This window comes from Salvelinus sp. IW2-2015, linkage group LG1 (assembly GCF_002910315.2).
Source record: "Salvelinus sp. IW2-2015 linkage group LG1, ASM291031v2, whole genome shotgun sequence".
Classification (NCBI taxonomy): domain Eukaryota; kingdom Metazoa; phylum Chordata; class Actinopteri; order Salmoniformes; family Salmonidae; genus Salvelinus; species Salvelinus sp. IW2-2015.
Genome location: NC_036838.1, coordinates 17,419,012 through 17,441,706, shown reverse-complemented (window position 1 = coordinate 17,441,706; position 22,695 = coordinate 17,419,012). Strand labels below are relative to the sequence as shown.

The window sequence follows — 22,695 nt, the reverse complement described above, 5'->3', positions numbered from 1 at the left end:
AAACCTACGTCACCTACACCTGGGTCTCGCACACTCAGGACCAATGCGGAAACAGTCTTTTGTCCAGGGTGTTTTGTAGCCTAATGTAATGTTATGATGTTCAGCATGCAGACATTTTTCAGTTTCACCTCAATATTTTGACTGAAAGTGCAAACGTTCAATGGGACCAACATTTACCAAAATATTCACACATTCGGTGTCAATGCAAATGTGTCTCATTATTTCACCAAATACATTGTTTTATTACCTCATAACTTTCATCGTAAGTAAACATAATCAACCAGTTTCATTCATGTCATGGTTAGATAATTACATTTTTGTAGCCTAACATTAGGCTATTAGAACATGCATTTCCTTCTGTTGTGAGCTTTGCCCTCATATAGCTCATACTATCCTGCTATTATGCTCCAATTTGATTCAATAGCATGGCCGCCACTCTAAATGTGCCTTTTCATTGGAGGATTTGGAATTAATCCACCAGGCAAAGTTTTGCACCATCTGGAGTTTACAGCTTTTCAAGACAATAACACCAGGCGGTCGAAAGACTGCCAATCGAGAACTCCCACTTGTCTACTTAGCCTGTGGGACAAAGGCACAGTCATGCAATGCAAGTGGGGTCGCCAGTTCTAGCCAGAGCCTCAGGGCACAACTGTATCATTGTTTGACCCGGGGGCACCAATTCGTCTCCCTTTTTTCCCTAACGTCATAATAACAAACGATGGCCTGACAAAGACAAGACAGTAATGATGATGATAATGATGCTCATATTTTGTTACAGTAACCAGCAGGGAGCAGCAGAGCTCCTCTGGCAGCCATGTTAGAACTGTAATCGTTTTAAGGTTCTTGGTGTTCTGGGATTTTGGTCCAAAATGTTGACCTGAATACATGTTAAATGACATCTAGGTAGTACGTAGTTGTTTTTTTGTAATGAAATTAACGGTTTTAGAGTATGGATGGGAGAGYGGTGCCTTCGTTGTCTTTGCTGGGAGATAGTGTGATAACAAACGTGTCAAAGAGAGTACACCATCCCTCATGTTCTTTCTCAATCATTCCCCCAAATTGTTGCTGTTTAGTCTCTTGATTAAATTAAATCCACTTGAAAACATGTGGCCAAGTTGGACGCTTCTACAATTTCCCCCTTTTTCCTTCTTTCTTTCTCGCTTGTTTTTTTGTGTGTGTGTGAGCGAGTCAGATTCCAATCCCCTGACTTTTAAAAGGGAAATAAATTACAAAGCCCTGCAGGTTTGCATTAGGCTCCTAATTGAGTTTGGCTCGAGTGGCTCGTCCGGGTTGCCAGATCTGGCCCCTTTGTGTTGTCGTGTGGGACAATTTCCCTGGCGCTGTGGAGAGAGAGCTGCCTGTAGCGGGAGTGAGTCAGCCCAGCATCCTCATTTCCTCTCATGTGCTGCTCTCTCTGGTCTCCGAGTGGGTCTTTTCCACCAGTAACACCTGTTAATGCTTTACTGGGCCCCACGGTATTGCTCTGGCTGGGGGCTCATCCAGCTCCGTCGTCAGGCCCATCAGATTGGAGGAGGTTTGCTCTAAGTCTGGCTCCCATTAACTATCAGAGGATGAATCTATGTTTGATTCAGAAATGCGGATGATTTGAGCGGGGTGGAATTGAATTGGGTTTGAGGTTTGAATCATCACTGATGGGTGATGACATTTTGTTCAATGTGTGTGCACAGGCAGATCATTCTTAGACATTTGTGAAGTGTTGTTATGAGTGGAAACAACTTGAGCACACTTTCATGCTTAGTGTTGAGTAATATCAGGGTGCCTCGCTATTCCATAACCTCATCAGTTAGAGCCACAATAAAAACAATTATTCTGTTCCAAAGTCTTCTATTCAGTAATGAGGGTCTTAATCTACTAAACTACTAAATACCAACTCCAAAAGTCTAAATGAAAACCAACCTTTCACCCAAAATAAATCAATCTATTCCCTCACATCCATTTTGAAGTTGACCCATGTTTTGACAGTCATGACATCTACCCTAAATCTCCTCCACAAGGCTAAACACGACTCACTGACTCAATGGCTCTCCCTTGACAGACCCTCATGTTGCGTGTTTTCATGAGATAGTCGCCGGCCATCCATGCTCCTTATTGACTGCTCCTTATTTCACAAACCCCTATTACTTCAGCCTGTGAGGCAACCTAAAGTGAAGGAGAGAGAGAGACAGAAAGAGAGAGTGAGGGAGGAAGAGAAAAAAAAGGGAGAGGAACGGATTAACTGTCAGGAGAATGTGAAGCTAATTGACGCCAGGTTCGCACAGCTGTTTCTTGTTGCTGCGCGCTGCACGGACCGGGTGGGAGGATTGGATCCAGATGTGGGCCCTGCTCTTCGGATCGCCCGCCAATAACAATCCTCTGGAATGCCAGTCTACAGGAGACGAGACCTATTAGTGGGACTGCGCTGGGGCGTGCTCCGCTCCTCTCTCCGCTCCTCTCTCCACTCTCCGCTCCTCTCTCCATGTCAAACCCTTGGTTTGTTTTTCAGCAGACCGTCTTAAGATGATTACTTCTCAGGGTCTTTTTGTTATGGCGTTGAGTTGACTACAGGGCTCTCTTCGCAGAGCTGTTAACACTGTCATTTTGTTTGACTAACTAGCCTCATAATGTAGGTAGTGTCATTGTAGCCGCGTTACACATTGATATTATATGACACATTCAAGGGTTTGAAACCAGCTATGGGGTTCGGAATATGTTTAGCATATTTCTTAGGGGCTTTTGAAAGTTCCCCAAAATGGATAAGACCTTTGTGTCCTGCTGTGAAAAGTGTTTCTTTCAAAACCGTCATTGGAAATGCATGTATCCTTTCTACCCAGCTGTATTTTTCGGGCATTTGACTGGTGGGACGTGGGGGCCTTATTATATGCAGGCATTTATTTAGTCTCCTACTTTAAGAGGAGGACATTGACCGAGAACAAAAGTACTAGTCACCCAGTAGTAAATTAGAGCGTTCACAGTGTAAAAAGGGAACTGAAAGGAACTTATCACCACATTATGCTTTTTTAATACCCGTTCTTCCCTCTTCCAGCCCAGACAAAGCCTAGTTAGGATTGGTTCCCCCTATTCTCCACGGCTTTCGGGGATATTCTACCCCTCTCGCTTACTCTCTCTCCTGGTCAATGGGGTTGGGGCTCAGCTGCAGTGGGCTTGTCAGCACCCAGAGGAGAGTTAAAATCCATGCTTGTATGAGTTTCCCATTGAAGACTGATAGTACAATATGGACTGGTTTTCAAATGAGAAACTCAAGTTTGGACAACGTTGCTGCGAACCTTCTCTCGCAAAGCATTGTCATAATCGGGATATTGACGCGACACATCATTGGCTGTAAAAGAAAACATCAGCTCATGACAAAGAATGCGTAACACTGTCCAAGTCTGTCTTGTTATGTGCTTTAGAGCTCATGCTAACCTTTTCTGGCTAACCGGCTGACCTAAATCAAGGCTTGCGTCATGAAGGCGGATGATGAAAGATTCAGGAAAAGTCTCCCTTACAACTCTTCCCATGTGTCTCTGTTGTACGAGTGCTTTATGACTCCTCATGCTATCTCATCAAACTGCACCCCATCCGTCTCTGCTCTGTTTCCAGTCCTGCTGAGCCTCAGAGCCGCTCATGGATGGAGGTCTGTTCAGGGTCTGTAATCATAAAGTCCTGATCTAGGATCAGTCTTTTAGATCATACTGAATGCAGTTCTTATTTTACTGACTTTGTCCCCGTGGGGAAATTTTGTTGCAGTGTCACATACACTTTTAAAGTGGCGTTTAAATATAAAACAAATTGACAATATAACTTTCATGACAGTTACATACCAATAAAATGAGACTAGCCTGCTGGCCTTACTGGGTCGAGAGGAACATTAGCCCGAGCTATTTAGGAGGGATGTGACACATGGCACAAATGATTGTCTAGTTCTGTTTTTCCTGCCGAGGGGTGCCCTATACCTGCGCCCAGAGGGGAGTAGTTCAAAGTCCGGGGGTGGCTTGGGTCTAAACCCCCCTTGAAGCGGGGTTCTGACCTTAAAGATCTCATCCAGGCATGTCTGTTTGACTCCAAGCACCTTGCTTGCCTTGGTGATAATCCTTCTCGGCGTATTTCTCTGGCTGACAGTGGCATTGCCAAATTAACAAACAACCACCCTACTGTTGTTCCGTTATTCATGTATCTCCAATTTACCAGACCAACTTGCTCTCAGTATGTTTTGTTGGAATGTGATCTATTCAGACCTATACTATATATACAAAAGTATGTGGACACCCCTTCAAATTAGTGGATTTGGTTATTTCAGCCACACCCATTTCTGACATGTGTATAAAATCGAGTATACAGCCATACAATCTCTATAGGCAAACACGGGCAGTAGAATGGCCTTACTGAAGAGCTCAGCGACTTTCAACGTGGCACCGTCATAGGATGCCACCTTTCCAACAAGTCAGTTCATCAAATTTCTGCCCTGTTAGAGCTGCCCCRGTCAACTGTAAGTGCTGTTATTGTGAAGTGGAAATGTCTAGGAGCAATAACGTCTCAGCCGCGAAGCTCACAGAATGGGAGCGCCGAGGGCTGAAGCGTAAAAATCGTCTGTCCTCGGTTGCAACACTCAATACCGAGTTCCAAACTGCCTCTGAAGCAATTTCAGTACAATAACTTTTCGTCTGGAGCTTCGTGAAATGGGTTTCCATGGCCGAGCAGCCACACACAAGCCTAAGATCACCATGCGCAATGCCAAGCGTTGGCTGGAGTGGTGTAAAGCTCGACACCATTGGACTCTGGAGCAGTGGAAACGCGTTCTCTGGTAGGGATGAATTATGCTTCACCATCTAGCAGTCCGACGGACAAATCTGGTGTTGGCGGATGCCAGAAGAACATGCATAGTGCAAACTGTAAAGTTTGGTGAAGGAGGATTAATGGTCTGGGTCTGTTTTCATGGTTCGAGGTAGGCCCCTTAGTTCCAGTAAAGGGGAATCTTAACGCTACAGCATACAATGACATTCTAGACGATTCTGAGCTTCCAACTTTGTGGCAACAGTTTGGGGAAGGCCCTTTCCTGTTTCAGCATGACCATGCCTCCGTGCACAAAGCGAGGCCCATACAGAAATGGTTTGTCGAGAAGAACTGTCAGTGTGGAAGAACTTGACTGTCCTGCACAGAGCCCTGACCTCAACCCCATCAAACACCTTTGGGATGAATTGGAATGCAGACTGCAAGCCAGGCCTAATCTCCCAACATCAGTGCCCGATATCACTAATGCTCTTGTGGCTGAATGAAAGCAAGTCCCCGCAGCGATATTCAAACATCTAGTGGAAAGCCTTCCCAGAAGAGTGGAGGCTGTTATAGCAGCAAAGGGGGGACCAACTCCATATTAATGGCCATGATTTTAGAATGAGACGTTCGGTGTCCACATACTTTTGGTCATGTAGTGTATGTGATGTTTATGTCTCTTTCCTCTAGTAGTGTTTTTTGTTCGTTTTACTCTTATAGTCACAAAGCCGAGGCAGGTGGGCTCATCATCCTCAGTCTGGGGGGTTTGGTTCTCTCTCTCTTTTACACACACACACACACACACACACACCTTGGAGGGGAGCGCACCTTCGATAAGTCTAAACATCCCTGCGACTGAACCTTGAGTAAGGCATGTCTCTGTGTGTGTGTGTATGTGTGTGTGTTTGGGCTATGCCCCAGAGTCCTTATCTAGCCAAGCTGTAATTGAGCCCTTCACAAATCCCCCCCGCAGGCTCTATCTCTGCTTGGCCAGGTGTTTCCAATGTAACCCTCCAGATGAGCCACCTGCAAAACACACCACACAGGTGTGGCCGTCGCCAGGCAAGAGCACAACACAGCTGCTCCGGCCCGAGGGATAACTAGAAGGTTATTATGGGATCAACTGCAGGTGGAGGAAGAAACACACACACATACAAAATAACTACACACACACACACACACAGTAACCGAACACCCCAATGAGATGAGAGGTCTTTGGCTGGCGATGTCAAAGCACGCCTTTGAATCCAAAAGATGAGGACTTTCTCTTTCCTGGGCCCCCGTGTTGACGTACGTTTCATTTCACCTGTCTATTGTTTCGTCTCTGACATGACAGGAACAATAAAGTTCTTTGTAGGGCTGAAAGTGGCACTATTGTCAGGTCCTTCCTGCAAGCACAATGGACGACAAACCACCATCTTGGAATGAAGCTCAGGTTAAACCATTTAATATTAAGAGGAATGCGGTTCGTGCTTATTTTTTTTTTTACTTGCCCTATACTGCCATGCAAAATGTCTGTTCCCTATAAAAAGCAGTAGCATTGTTTTACAAGGTGGCTGTTAAGTACATTAATGCACTGTGCTTATGTTAACCGTAGACTTCAAATGACTTATAACACTGTAGGTGTAGACTATAAGAAACTAAGAACGTAGTATGCATATTGTATATGTTACTAGGCTATACTATAGAAAGAAGGCTTTATGCCTGCATACTGTAGGTATGAACGCAACAGTACCATCATAGAAAGCATGCACATTGCACTCCGACTGTCGGTCTGGCATTTATTTTCGCTTCTAAGCAGTTGTTTATGTGCTGAGATTTTGGTAAGGTTGGCAGAGCAGGCCAAACTTCAAGAGATCTTTCGCTGCCTTGTACACTTTAATGATTAGAATACTGTAAGTAAGGGCATGTAAGGCTTTAGCTATATATGGAGTCAGCCACGGATAGCCCGGTTGGTTTATCTGGTGCACGGTTTAACTGGAGAGAAAAGGAGAAGGTGGTTATTGAATATCGTTTAACAGAGTTATTGGAGAAAAGGTTTGGCGTCTGTCCCACTCTTGGCCTTCCTCTGTGGAAACTTAGGGAAGATGCAGCCAAGTGAGCGTGTGACCCACCTCTCATAAATTCTTAGCGTGTGCGCACACACACACACACACACGCTCTCTCACAACCACACACACACACACTCGCACATTAACACACCACATGCACAGTTGCACACACAGGCACTCGAAAGCACAGTCCTCCCTTCTCCAACCAAAGTGTAACAAGAGATCTGACGGTTTTCCATGGGTGAGTAGGCGGGTCAGGCCTTACTTAAACTAATCGCTCCCAGCAGTGTTGAATAGCCAGACACTCTGGAGCCGTGGGCTGAGGTTTTGGAATGCCACTGCCGGCTCAATGCCTGCCTTTCATCGAGAGCAAGGGAGAGAAGGAGAGAGAGGGAACAAGAAAGGGGGGGGGGTGAGTGAGAGAGAGAAAGAAAGAAAAAAAAGGGACCCATTTGTTATTGGTGATATAGGAGTGTCTGAAAGGGAGGGTACAATAGCTCATGGGGAGGGTAAGGTGGAGCTTGGGGGTAATGGAGGGGAGGGGAGTAAAKGGGGGGGGGGGGGGTAAAGTAGCAGTCAATGGATTTTCTTGTGTTTTCGCTAGGAGCGTCCCCCCCCCCACCCACCCATTTGTTTTTAATATCCCCAGGATGATATGCGAACGAGCCTTTGAGTGAATCGATAGCTTTGAATTGAGTTGCTGCAAAGAGGGGGGAGACGAGACAAGGCCAAGAAGAGAACACCCATAGGACTTCACATGGCCTGTTCCGATTTGATATCATTATTGTGCTGAGTATGCAGCGAATAAAATAGTCCCCTAGATTTAGCGTGTGACCATACCACTGCCAAGCATCTTATTTATTTTGCATGTTTTTCCTTCACTGCTAATGACCCTACCAGACATGGAGAAAATGATTATGTCTCCCGTCAAGTTGTCCCTACAGCAGATGTAATGGAAAATATGGCATTAAAAGATCAGACGGGACTGCGGTTTCCTCCTCCAGAAATCTAAGGCGGGAGTCTTGAAAATAAAAGCAGAAGATAGAGAGTGAGAGTCAGAGATGCAGGTGCATTGTGCTTTCATTGATTCCAAAGGAACTCCTGTGGGCTGAGATATGGTGAGTGGGAGGCAAGCCAAAGGAGTGAGCTGTTTTGGCTGGCTCTCAAGCCTGTGAATGACGAAAGACAAGCGTGGCCGCCAACAGACGTACACAATAACACACACATACAAACACTCACAAGTGTCTACTTAAAACAATGTGTGGGGGAGAATAGGTACTTTACTGCTGAAAGAAAGACACTTTGCAGCATCCCAGTGTAGTTGTTGTTGACTTCCTGCATGGATCTCAATTTGGCTAGCGTTAGCATGCTTGCGCAGCATTGCAAATAAAGTTAATGAATCGTTTAAGTCGCGTGGCTTATAGAAAATGCATTTGCAAACACTCAAGCTGCCTTGTTTGTTTAATTCCTGAGTTGGCTACCTTGTTTGTCTGTCATTAGCATGTTTACTAAGCATTAACGTTCATGACGCCATTATCACCAATGTCATTTAAGTAAATGCTGCTGCCTTCCCCCCTGCATGGTTCTCAAACTTTTGTTATCTAAAACTTTCTTGAATGGCTTCGTATGCTAATACAGCACGACACTTGACTGAAGCGTCACAGATGTAAACCAAACGTAGCGCTAATGCTAATACATTAGCCGTTGATTGCATTCAGATCATTCGTGTGTCGCCTTAGCACAATTGGGCTCCTGGGGCTCCTGTTGCGTTGTGGTGCTTGGTAGCTTTCTCCCGCACGGATAAGAGCAGGGCCCAAAGTGCTGTTGGGCTAGCCCCAGCTTTGTTGCCCTTGGGGGCATGTTAAAAGCCTAGAGATAATTGCCCATTTAAGAAGCAAGGTTCTTCTACTCCAGCCCCCCCCTTTGAGATGGAGCCTCCCATCAGCGCTACCACAGCCATTCATGAGGCTACGTGGCCACCTTTTGTGATGATAATGACACCTTTCAGTAGTCACCTCAGCTGACCGGGGTTGGCTGTGTTTTCCTAGCACAAGGTGGTGCGAGTGTAAATTGTGTGTAAAGGCTTTTGGGTTCGCTCCAAGAGGGGAGCATAACTGTTTGTGTCTAGGTCTTTCACTGAATGAGGATGGTTTTTGATTGAGACCACACGACATATTCCATCCCTGATAAGTACATTTGGGTAATGTGACTATGGTCATGATGGGGTATTGATTGTCTCTGCTAGKGATTCATATTTTCCTGAAAATCTAACAAGTTTCAATTCCCGKGAATAATTCATATTTATCCCCAGAGTCCTGGGAAATACCACAAAAAATGTAAGTGCCCATTTAAAGTATTTAAATCCAAGATATGGTCACTATGCCAGGGTTCTCCCAAAATGAGAGGGGCGCTGGGCCACATTGCTGTCTTGGCTGCTCCACTATGTAAAGATTTAACAGCAGATGAAACTGATATTTAGTAATGATAGAGTAACTTTGATCGCCAATGACATTGTTGTGAATTTCGAAACAGGCCGTTCACAAATTCTGAGCGTTATGTTCCTCAATTAATTCAGTGCATTTTACCAGTAGGCCTAGGGTATCTCGACACAGAGCGCGCTCAGGACGCTGCCCGAGTAGGCTATAGAGTTGTCGAATCATACAAACTTTGTAACGGCAGTCAAACAAAAGTAAAATGACCAAAGTTACTAAACTTGCTAGATAACCTCAAAAAATGACATATCTCACAGCTCATTAAAAAAAATCCATATCTAGTCGCATCCCATTTGTTGATCACACATTCTCTACCGAAGCTCTCATATGGGCAGCAATACAAGACAGCGCAGAGAGGCGGGGGGCAATGTTTTAGCTGTATTTTGAAATGTATAGGCGAAACGTGCTTTGATAATGCAACCTATGGATTACAGAATAAAGTTAGGAATTTTCATGCAAGACGGGAGTCGGGATTTTGGGTTTCAGTGGGATTGGGWTGATAGGAAAATAGCAGAGTTGTGGACTCACGTTTTGTCATATTTTGTCAGTCATTTTGTGGCACAGAGTCTACCTGGATTACTCTACATGCAGCCAGAGACAGTAGTCACAGTTTTGCCCTTACAAAAAAACCTGCAACAGATTGGCTATTGAAACGCACACTCGGCCGTCTGATTGGACTGTCAATCAACACAGGTTAGGTGAGCTAGCGAACAGATTGCTGATTTGCAGTATAGCTATAGGATCGGGTGCAGCGCAAACATCAAATTGTAGTGAGAGAGGATTGCCATAATAAATAAATATGGAGCATTTTTTAATAAAAAAAAAATGGTGATCAAGAATATTATTAACTGTTTACTTTGCAAGCTCACCAGCAATGTGGCAACAATTACTAGCAAAGGTATGTACAAATTGCTTGAAATTGATCATTAACTTATGAAGCTTGCAGGTAGAAGTTCTGTTTACTCAATGTATGGCTTCCTTCGTTCATATTTCCCAGGTTATGTCGGGAGTTCGACGTGTCTGTGTCGCTGACATTTTTGTTCGCGCGTAATAGGAGCGCGCGYGCCTCGGTGCGCATMGAAATAGRCTACGTGGCCTGCGCTCCATGCTTTGGAGTCTGAACTTTGAATAGTAGAAAAGGATTGTTCCACGTATGCATGGTGTTGAAATATCAATAATCATTAAGTCTGATTAAGACAAATGTAACAATGGATGTGGAAATTGCCTTTTACAATGTAGAACCAGTGGTTGTAATTGCCAAATGGGTAATTGTATGGTCCTGGGAGCCAAGTGYTTATATTATGTACCTGTTTGAGCTCCTGCTGGACAGATTTGATTTGGGTTCTCAAGGGGAGGCTATGCTGTCTTGTCCTCTACCAGTGTCCGTTCATTTAGGACTGGTTAAGCCTGATACGGAGGCTATTTCTTTTGGGCTATTATATTTGGTAAATCTACTTGTATGTTTTGTATGATATGGKGCTTTCACCATTGGATCACCAAGACCTGCAAATAAATCTACACTGAGCACGTCAAGCTGCCTTGCCTTCTGCTGATTTCATGCCCTTACCACTGCTACAAGGTCCCTATTTTATAATTACATAGAATAATMTAAATGTGTTGTAGATAGAAGAATGAAAATGTCTGTCTGGTAGCCTTAATAAATAGACCAAGATATGGAGTTGAACAAGTAGTTGCATGTATAGATTTTTTTGACTTGCCTTGAGACTTGACTTGAAAAGAACTTGGTACTCGACTCAACTTGGTCTCAGAATGCACCACTTGGACTTAACTCTATATATAGGCTACTACTACGTGAGTCAATAGATATATAATACACTTGATTCGGGCTACATTATTGCATGCTAAATTGTTTTTCTGATCAGTGATAGATGAGCGAATGAATAAATGAGCTTGCCACCTCCACTTCCAGCCAGAGATCCGTTAACCAAATATACAGGCAGAGATTCAGTGGGGGAAAAAATCACATTTACTAATTATCAGACAAGTCACGGGTTTTTGGTCGGGGGTAGGACGGGAGTGAAAAGCAAAAATCCACTCGTACGACATGCTTAGCAAAATGTTCCTGATCATCTAATAGACGAGCAAACTAGAATAAAGATTATCATTAGCCCTCACGTCAACTTTCCCCAGCCGAAATTGTTACCAAATATCCAAACRGAGATACAGTGGAAACAAACAAAAATCTGATAATGATTGAATTACCTAGATGAGTCTCCCACGCTCGTCTCAAAGCCGYGCGATGGCGCTATCCCAATCAAAACGGCGCTGGGAAATATAATCTAGGTGACCACATACATTTAACTTAGTATAACGGTTGGATATGACTTTGGGAGTTTCAGTACAAACAAGAATTTGATACATGCCTTCAATTGCATTATCCTACTTTATTCCAATATTTKCATCATTCAGTTGATCATAACTAAGGTGRGTTATGAGTTATGGCTGTTTCCTTGTCTCCTCACTCCGCTGCCGCCCGCCTCTGCCCCTTTGTTCTCAACACCAGTTTAAATCAATATAGCCTTTTTTCGRGCTCATTTCATTTCTGTGATCTCGTACCAGGCCTGGGCTCGGGCTTCAGGTCACCGGGCTTGAGTCGGACCGGGATGTAATTTTCAGATCTGATTAGAACTCTTAACTGCATTCGGGTCTAGTGTGCAGTCCGTCTAGTGTGCAGTCCGGCAGTGTCAATCATTCATGTGCTTTGATTTTATGGTGACTTTGTGTAAATACACTATTCTAAAGGTTTCTATGCAACAACCTGTTTGGATGTGCTGTTAATGTGCTTTTTTATTTTTTGGGACAATCTGCTGCTGCGCATCTTGTGTATTTTGTGTAATTGCATGAGTGCAACATTGTGGGGGAAATGTTGTAGGCTAATTTCCCGGGTCTTGTCATAAAAAAATTCAGGAAATGTAAAGAGTGGTCCCGGGAGTGTCCCTAGTCTCTGCTCAATAGTGAAGGGAATTGTGTCATTTTCACTGATATTGGGTCCTCCAAAAAATTATCACTTACCGAGGTGTGACCACAATGTCCCCTTTTCCCTCTCCCACCTGGACAAGAGGAACACCTACTGTACGTGATAATGCTGTTCATTGACTATAGCTCAGTGTTCAACACCATAGTACCCTCATCACTAAGCTCAGGACCCTAGGACTGAACACCTCCCTCTGCAACTGGATCCTGCACTTCTTGACGGACCACCTCCAGATGGTGAGGGTAGGCAACAACACATCCGCCATACTGACCCTCAACACGGAGGCCCCTCAGGGGTGAGTGCTTAGTCCCCTCCTGTACTCCCTRTTCACCCACAACTGCGTGGCCAAGCACGACTCCAMCACCATCATTAATTTTKCTGACGACACAACGGTGGTTGGCCTGACCACCGATGACGATGAGAAAGCCTATTAGGGAGGAGGTCAGTGACCTGGCTGTGTGGTGCCAGGACAACAACCTCTCCCTCAACAAGACAAAGGATTGATTGTGATTGCTGATTGTGGATTCCAGGAAACGGAGGGCCGAGCACACCCCGATCCACATTGAGCGGGTCTAGAGCTTCAAGTTCCTCGGTGTMCGCATCACTTAGGAATTAACATTGTCTGCACACACCAACACAGTCGYGAAGAAGGCACGACAACGCCTGTTCCCCCTTAGGAGGCTGAAAAGATTCAGCATGGACTCTCAGATCCTAAAAGAGTTATAAAGCTGCACCACTGAGAACATCTTGACTGGCTGCATCACTRCTTGGTATGGCAACTGCTTAGCATCCGACCGCAAGGTGCTACAGAGGGTAGTGCATACGACCTGGTACATCACTGGGGCCAAGCTCCCTSCCATCCAGGACCTCTATACCAGGTGGTGTCAGAGGAAGGCCCTAAAAATGGTCAAAAACRCCAGACACCCAAGTCATACTGTCCTCTCTGCTACCGCACAGCAAGCGGTACCAATCCACYAAGTCTGGAACCAACAGGACCCTGAACAGCTTCTACCCCCAAGCCATAAGACTGCTAGTTAGTTAAATAGTTAACCAATAGCGACCCGGAATATCTGCATTGACCCTTTTTGCACTAACTCATTTGACTCATCACATACGCTGCTGCTACTGTTTATTATCTATCCTGTTGCCTAGTCACTTTATCCCTACCTATGTGTACATATCTACCTCAATTACCTCGTACCCCTGCACATCGACTCGGTAGTGGTACCCCGTGTATATAGCAAAGTTATTGTTACTTATTGTGTATTTATTCCCTGTGTTATTATTTTCTCTGCATTGTTGTGAAGGGCCCGTAGGTAAGCACTTCACTGTTAGTCTACACCTTTTGTTTTACGAAGCAGGTGACACACACACACACAGTCACACACGCTCCAAATGGTCAAGGTATTGGCCCTACACATCTGTATCTATTCGACCCATAGCTGCATTGTATGAGCTCATTGTGGACTCAAGGCCACAATCCTCCTTCTATTCCCCTCACTCACACAACAAGCTATCCATCACAAGGCGTAATTAGTGAGTGGGTGAGGTAATGATTATATATTTCTCTCTCTACCCTTTAGACCCTCCAAACATCCAAACTCCCCAAACTCCTCGTTCCTCCCACCCCTGGACTACAGGAGAGTGCCGGTGCTGTCGTTTAAGCACTCTGTTTATTTTTCTAAAAGTAGATGTTCGGAGAGAGAGAGCGTGTGAACAGAAACAGATGCTCGAGGTTCACTGGGGTGTCTCATTTTGTGGGCAGCTAGCAACGTCCCCTTTTCCTTTTTTCCCCCAGTCTCGGCCGCATAGCCTAGCACAATGGTTAACAGCTGTGGGAGACTGCATGAAGGAGCTAAAGCAATTCCATACCGCATTCAATATTGACTTTCCCCCTTAAAAAAATGACTACATAAGTGTATGCTTTGCTTTCTCCCTCTATGCAGCGATTATTGGCAAAACATAGACAGTTCAGACGGTATGCGTGGCAGAGAAAGCTAAAGGCTAAGTAAGAATGGTTGGTTGGTGTGTGTTATCTGAATTAACTGCTAGCTAGCATGGACACACTGACCTGTAGGGCTAGCGAGCGTAGCGTCTGGGCTTATCATCTGCAGAGCACCCGCAGTCAGTGCTGCACCTCCTGTTCCTTCTGCCACGGCCACCTGGCCCTCTCTCCCTTGGCCAGATGCACTCTCTAAATGTATCAGTCCAAGGATATCAAATAAAGGCTGTGAGCTCTGCGTGCGTGCGTGTGTGGTGTGTGTGTGTGTGTGTGTGTGTGTGTGTGTCTGCCGCTTGGCTCAGTTGCCTCGTTTTAACCTGCAGTATCAGCTGAACCTTGGGAAGGCAATCTGGATGTGTGTGTGTGTGTGTGTGTGTGTGTGTGTGTGCAAGGACGGGTTATATCACGTCTTAATGAACTGTTAGTGTTTGTCTTGGACTGCTGTTTGTTTGTTTGTTTGAGCACTTGTGTGCTATTTAGAGTACTCCTGTCTGGAGCCTTGAAATGCCTTGATTATATGTACGTGGTTTGCCAGTTGTCAATTATAGAGCCTAATCATTGACTCACCACAGAATTAGAAGGAACCCAGTCTTGACAATCTAAAATCTGCATTATAGTTATATTTTTTTAGAGGTTTCATTCCCCCCCAAAAATGTTGGCGAAAAGCAAAACCATCCACTTTCTACGATTTGTATCAGTCTTTCTCGCTTTCTCTCTTGTACTGCCGATAAATCAGTTGCTGGCTTAAATTTAACTCAGTGAAGCTTGAGGACAAGAGGTTGCATTCATCTCCCCTCAAGTGTGCACACACTGGATTCAATGGCCTACCAGACTGCATTAAGGTGGTGAAACAAAAAGAGAGCCAAAGAAAGAAAAAGGGCTACAGAGGGGGTATAAAACATTGTGAGAGCCCCACTCTTGAAGGGGGGGGGGGTATAGAGGAAAGTAATGCCCCCCAACCCCAACCCCCCCCCCCCTTACTTGTCACAGCCTTTGTTTAGCCTGAAGGTGCCAGTACAATTAGTTATGTTAATCACGAGGTCCGTCGGTAAATACATTAAATAGGGGGGACGTGGCCTTGTCGGTGACATCAGCCCAGCAGACTGTCCCTGGAAAAAGAGGAGAGAGTCTGTGGGAAAAGGGGGGAGGAGTCAGAGAGACAGACAGACAGACAGAGGGAGGGCGAGAGAGAGAGAGCGAGAGAGCGAGAGGTTCACACAGCAGAGCGAGAGGTAGAGAGAGAACACACAGTGTGTGTGTGACAGAGAGAGAGAGAGCAGTGACAAAGAGAGAGCAAGAGAACAGGCACAGAGCGAGAGAGAACGAACAGAGCTGGACTGCCTGGATATCCTCTTCCATCTGGGAGCCATCTGTGTTTCTTTGGCTCTGGACTCGGCCACACTGGGGCTCACATATGTGGGAACACAAACACATGCCTGACATATGAAGGCGTGGAGAGGGAGAGAAGATAAAGATAAGAAAGCAAAGGCACCCCAGCTGAAGTAGGACCGACAAGAGCCGACTCTACTAGGGTGGAGGTAAAAACATATTCCTTCACTTTTCCTCGTGTGCGCCAAGTGCATATTCTATTTTTGTTGTATTTAATCTGTCTCTGTGTATGCGCTTCAGTGAGTTCGGTGTGTGATTGAGCGAAGGAGAGTGTGTGTGTGTGTGCTTTGTCTAGCCCAATTAGCCTCTGTACAGATGGTGCATCATCCCCCCCCTTTTCTTATCTTCTCCTCATCTCTTTATCATTGTCTGCCAAGGGAAGAGAGGGATGCACATGGCTAAGAGTTAGCTTAGCACCAACAAAACCGCAGCCTTTTGAGACCAATTCTGTCAGCTCAGTATTTATTGCAAATGACTGTTTGCTATGGCATTGGGTCTGGTTTTGAATTGGAACCGACACTGTAAATGCAGGACTACTTACTACTCGGAGGTTGCTTAGTCGTTTAGATCTTTTTCAGTTGTTTTGAGTGACAAGTGATCATTTGCTTGTGGGCTGTACTGCCAGGCTATTCCATGCTTTCAAGGTAAACAAAATGAACGCTTATGTTGAGGTGAGGCTATGACGAGTCAGTGACGATTTAAGGAAGGATATTGCGATCTTTCATGCTTTCCTTATGCCTAAAAGTTTACCTGGCAACACGTTGTTAAGAGTAATATCCAGAGCAGGGCACTCCATCCCTGTTCCTAGAGAGCTACCGTCCTGTAGGTTTTCAATCCAACACCAGTTGTAACTAACCTGATTCAGCTTATCAACCAGCTAATTATTAGAATCAGAGAGCTACCTACAGGATGGTAGCKCTCCAGGAACAGGGTTGGAGAGCCATGATCCAGAGAATACTCTTGTTGCTAAMACTGTGTGCAAGCCTCACACTTTTCCATAGCTAATAATTAATTGAAATTGTTAGCAACTCAAGTACATACCTAGTACATGTATTATAGTGTAGGGCAAGCTATATATTTTTCAAGAAGAGCTCTGCTGCATCAAAGGGTGATGCCTGGGCATGTTTTGAGGTAAAACAATGAAGGGGAAGGCTAGTCTTATTGGTACAGTGAATGGACTCGTCTCTGTGTATTTATGTTTGCTGGGGTGGAGTGGATGGAGAGAGAGGAATGGAGGGAGAGAGAGAGAGAGAGACAGACAGAGAGGGGACCTGGCAAGTCTCAGCCAAGTAGAGCAGGACTCCACGCCTGTCGGGAGAAAGGACTGGGCAGGCTGGAGACAGGGAGTCTCGGGTCTGGAGGCCGGCTGGACATTGTCATATTCCTGACAGCAGGAGCCGTGTGTGTGTGTGAGAGAGAAAGATATGGGCCCCCATTTTCTTCCGTCTCCACACGTGCATTTTCAACAGTTTCAAAGTCGAATCATTTGTCATTTGGTTTATATAGAAATATTAGGATATTGTGATACTTTTACAATACAGTTTTGAAAAATCCATTCAAACACTCATCCACCTACGTTCTCTTACCTATGAAGTATGAATGTATACCTAGTCTATACCAATTATTAGTGATTAATTGCTGAGATGAATGAGAAAGATCAGACTGTCATGAAGTCATCGACACCATTAACCTTTGTCCACTCAGCATTAAAATCCTTAGAATGCTACATTTATTTTCCCCTCCCTCTTTCCATCGCTCTCTTTGGTCCACACACACACACACACACACACACACACACACACACACACACACACACACACACACACACACACACACACACACACACACNCACACACACACACACACACACACAGAAGTTCCAAGCAGCTGCTTCAAACATTGCGGAGCAGGAAGCTCTTGAATAGTTCCAGTGATTAGGCCTGTGATATCTAGCCTGGGGGAGGAAGAGGGGTGAGGTGGGGATGACGATGACCTGTCATCTTGTGCTCAGAAGAGGCCCCAATCACAACAATTTGCTCTCTCTAAATGTCCATTTTAGAGCAAACTGTCTATATGTATATGAGGAGTTAGTGTGTGTGTGTGTGTATGAGAGAGAGTGCTTGTGTGGTGTGGGGGGGAAGATATTGCCTGTGTTTAAGTGTATGAGCGTGTAAGTTCATGAGTGTGTGTGAATGCCCCCCTCCCCCCAACCAGTTCTCCATTGAGGTCCTATGAGGGCCCCCTTCTTTTGAGAAGTGTCAGAGTCATAGGTCTGGCTTGGAGCCTATGGCTCTGGTGGGGACTGCTCAGGGTAATGCCTTGTGCCCCAGCCCAGTGACCCAGAACCGCAGGCCTTTGTTCACTGTACTGGTTTGAAGAGATATGTTTCCCGTCTTGGGGGGGGGGGGAGTGACGGCGCTAAACGGCATGTTGAGCCCCTGAGAAATGGCCCTTAGTGTCAGTGGTGGTTGGTGAACCCTATCGTCTGTGGTCCTTTGAGTGTTGTGTGTGTGTGTGTAAGAAAAAGTAGTGTGTGTGTAAGAGAAAGTACGTATGTGTGATTTGTATATATTAGGTTCTGTGTGTGTAGGGAGTACAAATCAAATTGTATTTGTCACGTGTCGAATACAACAGGTGTAGTAGACCTTACAGTGAAATGCCTACTTACAAGCCCTCAACCAGCAATGCTTTAAGAAGTTAAGAAGAAAAAACGTGTTAAGTAAAAAAATAGATAAGTAAAATGTGAAAGAAGTTACAAATAATTAAACAGCAGCAGTAAAATAACAATAGCAACAGTGAGGCTATATACAGGGGGTACCAGTACAGAGTCAATGTGCGGGGGCACCGGTWAGTCGAGGTAATATGTACATGTAGGTAGAGTTAAAGTGACCATAAATAGATAATAAACAGAGAGTAGTAGTAGCAGCAGCATAAAAGAGGGGTCTGGGTAGCCCTTTGATTGGCTGTTCAGAAGTCTTATGGCTTGGGGGTAGAAGCTGTTAAGAAGTCTTTTGGACCTAGACGTGGCGCTCCGGTACCACTTGCCGTGCGGTAGCAGAGAGAACAGTCTATGACTAAGGTGGCCGGAGTCTTTGACATTTTTAGGGCCTTCCTCTGACACCGCCTGATATAGAGGTCCTRGATGGCGGGAAGCTTGGCCCCAGTGATGTACTGACCGTACGCACTACCCTCTGTAGTGCCTTGCGGTCGGWGGCTGAGCAGTTGCCACAACAGGGAGTGATGCAACCCGTCAGGATGCTCTCGATGGTGCAGCTGTAGAACCTTTTTAGGATCTGAGGACCCATGCCAATTCTTTTCAGTCTCCTGAGGTGGAATAGGCTTTGTCGTGCCCTCTTCACAACTGTCTTAGTGTGTTTGGACCTTGATAGTTTGTTGGTGATGTGGACACCAAGGAACTTGAAGTTCTCAACCTGCTCCTCTCTGTGTTTGTGTGTAAGGGAAAGTACGTGTGTGTGTGATTTGTATATATTAGGTTCTGTGTGGGTAGGGAGTTGCTTTCAAGGGAGACACTGTTTTGTCGCGGTGTGTGTAAGTGAGAGGTTGATTCGTAGATAGAAGCTGTGTTAAAGGGAGATTTAGGTTGTTTTATCTACTTACCAAGTCAGGCGCAATGTTGTATCTGTCTAGGCCCCTGCTTTTGAGAGGAGCCGGCTACTGTAACGGGATACTTTATGGGACGGCAGGTAGCCTAGTGGTTAGAGCGTTGGACTAGTAACCGAAAGGTTGCAAGATCAAATCCCGAGCTGACAAGGTAAAAATCTGTCGTTCCGCCCCTGAACATGGCAGTTAACCCACTGTTCCTAGGCCGTCTTAGCTGACATGCCGATTTTAAATAAAGGTAAAATACTTCCAGCTATTGTGCTAGGCTAACGATATGCTAACTTCAATAAACTGCACAAAGAGACAAAAATGGTCTTCGTGAGTTTGTCTGAGTAGATAAACAACCTACATCACACAGTATCCCTTTAAAGGAGATTGTTTGGTGTGTTCTTTTCCCTTTCCCCATGCATGACCTCAATCAGAACCATGCTCAGGGCCCACAGACACCCAGAGGTACACCTCTCTCTCTCTCTCTATATCTGTTTTTCTCTCTCCCTCTCTCTGATCTATCTATCATCCGTGACCTCTACAGAGTGTGTGTGTGTGTGTGTTGGCTCAGGCCCACCTCACAGGCTGTACGACAGCCACCATCCAACACAAACACTTCTGTCTCTCCTCCCCCTTTTTCTCCCTTACCCTCTCTACACTATCCACTCTCCTCTCGCTCCCCTTTTGTTGAACCCCCCCCGCTCTCTTTTTCATATGTTTCGTACTGTAGCCCCGTTTTCTGTCTTTCTTACTATTGCACTCTCCATACTCTATCCTCTCCTTTCTCACGGTTCTCTCTCTTCCTCTTTCTTTCCCTTCCTATTGATCCCTCTCCTTTCTCTCTTCCTCCTTTACCTTCCTCACTCTCCTTCCCTCCCTCCCTCCTACTCCCCCCCCCCCTTCCTCTCAAGTCAGCACATGCCTCCCTTCCAAAGGAGGCTGGTGGGAGGAACTATAAGAGGGCGGGTTCATTGTAATGGCTGGAATGGGATTAATGGAACGGAGTCAAACATGTGGTTGCCATTTGTTTGATGTGCTTGATTTTTGTTCCATTTATTCCATTCCAGCCGTCCCAATGAGCATGTCCTCCCATAGCTCCTGCCGCTAGCCTCCTCTGTTCCACTCCCAGGTTTCTGTTTCACATTACCAAGTATGTATTTAATTATGGCGCGCAAACAAACTCTCTGCGGTCTTCTCTGTCCTATTGTCTATTTTCCTCTCCTAAGCCGTGAGGTATGGACCTGCGACTGACTGTACAGAGAAGCGAGACGCACCCCCGCTTTGGGCCCCCGAATGTAGGTAGTATAGAGCATAGAAAAACAGTATTGCACTCCCCACACACCCAAGTAGGAACACACAATCTTGCGCACAGACACGCTCTTAGAAACGCACAATCATGTGCACACACACTGTGTGGAACACCCACACACAATCAGGGCCGGGACGATACCAGTATCGCGATACTCGTTAGTAGCATGGCAAGGAAACAAAATAAGAAGCGGATATAACTACTTTAGGAAAACATCATTATGTTGTCATCCAGAGTCACATTTTATTTATTTATCAAGCTATAGCACACAATATTTTACATACAGCAGGTTTTGAAAGGACCAAAGAGCCTGATCTGCTTCGTGTTTTCATTTTTGCTATAAAAAAAATATTGCGATACTGGTATCTTCACAGCCGTAACACAACTGCACTGAAACACACAAATGCATATACACCCATCCCCAGCACCCCCCCCCACACAAATTTTCTCCATTGTTCTAAGCACAGCTGGTCCCTTTGTTGTCCTTATCTCTCTCTCTGGCAGAGGCAGTGGAGCTCCAACATTAGGACTGACTAAATCCTGTCGCATGCTATCCAGTCGAAACTTGGCGCGCCTGTTCGCACATACTGTATATTATGATGACATTTTGTGATGTTTTAGTTTGTTTTGGAGTTCGGCAGAGATTTTTTCCGGCTGTTTGTTTACACTACATTTGTCCTTGAGGCAAGTAGAAGTTAGTTTGCACCAAACATCTTAGCCTGATGAAAAATGAAGCGACAAAGGCCTCCCCGGCAAAAACGACAAAATGATTTACAGATTTCTTGATTTATCTTAAATTAATTCAGACTATTTTGAGGAACTGCGCTAGAATGGCGCCGAAGGAGATGGCTGCTGTTTTACGATCCCGTAACCAATTGTGCAATTTTGTATGTTTTTTCRCGTTATTTGTAAGTTATTTTGCACATAATGTTTCTGCCACTGTGTCTTATGACCGGAAATAGCTTCTAGATGTCAGGACAGCGATTACTCACCCCCATACTGGAGGAATAYTTTTTCTTCAACGAGTCAGACGGGAAGGATTTACTTCAGACGCCTGACAAGGCCGTCATCACCGTCATCTGCAGGAGAAAGAGACGGAGGTATCGTGGACGAAGATCCGGKTGCTTTGTTAGGATCCGTTGCCAAGAGGGTAATCTACCTTTACCATAGTGTCCTATTAGCCAACATACAATCAATTGATAATAAAATAGATGAACTACGATCACATATATCCTACCAACGGGGATATTAAAAACGAATATCTTATATTTCACCGAGTCGTGGCTGAACGAACGACATGAATAACATACAGCTGGCGGGATAGAACAGCGGCCTCTGGTAAGACAAGGGGTGGCGGTCTATGTATATTTCTCTGGTGCACGAAATATGGTGCACGAAATATAAGGAAGTCTCAAGGTTTTGCTTGCCTGAGGTAGAGTATCTCATGATATGCTGTAGACCACACTATTTACCAAGAGTTTTCATCTGTATTTTTYGTAGCTGTCTACATACCACCACAAACCGATGCTGGCACTAGGGCCGCACTCAATGAGCTATATACGGCCATAAGTAAACAGGAAAATGCTCATCCAGAGGCGGCGCTCCTAGTGGCCGGGGACTTGAATGCAGGAAAACTCAAATCCGTTTGATCTATTTTCTACCAGCATGTTAAATGTGCAACCAGAGGGAAAAAAACTCTAGATCACCTTTTCTCCACACACAGAGACGCGTACAAAGCTCTCCCTCGCCCTCCATTTGGTAAATCTGACCATAATTCTAACCTCCTGATTCCTGCTTACAAACAAACTAAAGCAGGAAGCAYCAGTGATTCGGTCAATAAGAAAATGGTCAGAGGAAGCAGATGCTAAGCTACAGGACTGTTTTGCTAGCACAGACTGGAATATGTTCYGGGCTYCCGAGTGGCGCAGCAGTCTAAGGCACTGCATCTCAGTGCAAKAGGGGTCACTGCAGTCCCTGGTTCGGATCCAGGCTGCATCACATCCGGCTGTGATTGGGAGTCCCATAGGGCGGTGTACAATTTGCCCAGCGTTGTCCGGGTTTGGCCGGGGTAGGCTGTCATT

The 22,695-nt window shown here is 45.3% G+C and overlaps 1 protein-coding gene across 2 annotated transcripts in view; it reads left to right on the top strand.

The window, feature by feature from the left end:
* The window catches only part of cbfa2t2 (CBFA2/RUNX1 partner transcriptional co-repressor 2), a 50,578-nt gene that overhangs the window by 944 nt on the left and 26,939 nt on the right, over positions 1 to 22,695 (top strand). Inside the window, exon 1 of one of the 2 annotated variants that reach the window (XM_023984494.2) lies at positions 15,434 to 15,845. The exons of the other annotated variant lie outside the window; for it this stretch is intronic. The gene's annotated coding sequence lies outside the window, so the exon portion shown is untranslated. Of the gene's footprint in view, positions 1 to 15,433; positions 15,846 to 22,695 lie in introns of those variants that run through there. 2 annotated transcript variants of the gene reach the window in all.